General features: G+C 46.8%; 1 pseudogene; it reads right to left on the bottom strand.

Moving 5' to 3' along the window:
- Positions 1–233: 233 nt before the first annotated feature.
- Positions 234–1,670, bottom strand: LOC148844955 (zeatin O-glucosyltransferase pseudogene; annotated as a pseudogene).
- Positions 1,671–2,087: the final 417 nt, after the last annotated feature.

The following is a 2,087-nucleotide window of genomic DNA, read 5'->3' as shown; positions in this document are numbered from 1 at the left end:
TAACATGGCTACAGTAGCGTTCCGTCCGGGAGAGTTTTTCTTTGGAGATTAATTAATTTATTGGCTAGACGAAAGGGGAGAGAGAGAGATTCCTAGTACAGTACAGGTTACCCATTTCCAAGAATTTATCTTTGCTATATTTAAGGAAGAATTGCAAATAAAACAAGACCTTAACGCCTCCATTTCCCATCCTCTCAGACCTGAGACAATGAAACTTTGCTGGTACAGGTTACCTATCTAGAGATATGAGCAACAAAGGAGTCTAGTTCGGTACAGGAAATTCCACCTTGAGCCACCGACTGACGGATGGAGCCACTCAATTCCTTAGCTCGCTTTCTCATGTTATTCCCTTCCTCTGATGCCATCAGTCTTTTGACTGCATTCTCGACAGTGACAGACGAAACCAATTCCTGCCGGCGATCCCATTCTTGGACCACGAGACCCACCTTCAGCACTTGGGTTACGAGCATGGTGTTCCTTGGCTGGTCGGAGTGCATCGGCCAGGCTGCAACCGGCACGCCCAAGCTGATGCTTTCCATGCATGAATTCCAGCCACAGTGACTCAAGAATCCGGCTGTCGACGGGTGGGCTAGTATCTCCAGCTGTGGAGCCCAGTCCCTTACAATTAATCCCACTCCCACCCCTTCTATCCTCTCCTCGTAGCCCTTCGGAAGTTGTATCTTCCTACCGTCCTCCCCTGCGTAAATATCTCCTATGTCAGCTTCTCTCAAGACCCAAACAAAACGTTGCTTGCTACGTTCTAGCCCAACTGCAAGCTTGAGTATCTGATCGTCCAGTAATGATGTCATGGTTCCAAATGAAACATACAGTACTGATTGCAATGGTTGCTTGTCTAGCCACTGCAAACACTTGTGTTGGCGATGAGGCGATTCTCTAGTCAAACGGAGCGGCATTGGATTCAGGGGCCCGACTGCCCATAGTCTCTTTTCTCGATTTAGCTGCTCTTTAATCAGTAGATCCAAGAACCTACCTTCGACTGTCCGGCATGTGTTGTAGATATCACCAGCGTCGAAATTCATTATATCATATTGACGAGTGATAAAATTCGCGAACTCGGTGGTGAAGCAGCCTTCCAGTGAGATGTAGGGTAGCTCATTTGGAAGAACAATCCCTCCATTCGAAGGTCGTCCACGAGACTCCCATAAGTAGTAGACGAGAGCAAAGGCCGATGCGCTGTGGAAGGCATAGGCCTCACCATTAGGGAGGGTAGCCACATCTTGCACAACAAATGCTGTGAGTGTATCATGAACAACAACGAGTCTGTGTGTGGTACGTGAAAGCGAACGAAGGAGTGCGGCGACGGGCTCACGGAGGTGCAAGGAGGCGCTGAACGACGGCTGGAGGTGGCTGGGGAACTTGATGGGGGCATGTGGATTGGGCGGAGGTGTGGGGAATGGTGGCATGGGGAAGTCATGGAAGTGGAGGTTGGAGATTGTGAGAGGGTCCCAGCCATGAACACGCTGCCTTGCGTGGCGGTTGTGGGTTGCTGAGCCAGCGTAGTGTACCGGAATCCCGTAGCCTGTTATTAGCCGGGAGAAGTGTAAGAGCTGATTAAGGTGACCTTGTGCCGGAAAGGGCACTATCACCATCGTGACTTTCGGCTTTTTAGGGCCATCTTGATCACCAAAGCGATGATGAAGATGATCCATTCGATTCAAGGTTGTTGATGAAATTTCCTAGCTTGTTTTTTCTGCAACTCGATCTGCAAGAACTTATAGTTCTATGCCTATCTATCTATCTATATATATATATATATATTCCGCATGTCCTTGACTTAATCTTTCTTCCTTTCACGTATCAGATTCCTTCATTATTTTGTATTCAGCAAATGGGGATGGCAAAGTTGGAGATAGAGCACTCAAATAGAGAGGTTCAGCTGTCTTGTATTGTTTGTTATGGGGGTCGCTTCATCTCTATTTTGTATAAGTCTTCTAATGGCTGAGGATGCTTTGGCCTTTTTTAATTTTGTTTGGTCGTCGCCTCCCCTACTTTTCTACCATTCCTTTCTTTCTTTTAATATAATTTTTATTTTACTAGCACGAATGACCAACAAATTAATTTTTGTT

This window comes from Nelumbo lutea, chromosome 7 (genome assembly GCF_056320005.1).
Source record: "Nelumbo lutea isolate HS-2025 chromosome 7, American lotus-T2T, whole genome shotgun sequence".
NCBI lineage: Eukaryota > Viridiplantae > Streptophyta > Magnoliopsida > Proteales > Nelumbonaceae > Nelumbo > Nelumbo lutea.
Note: the sequence above shows the minus strand (reverse complement) of the source record. Positions and strands in the feature narration are given on the sequence as shown.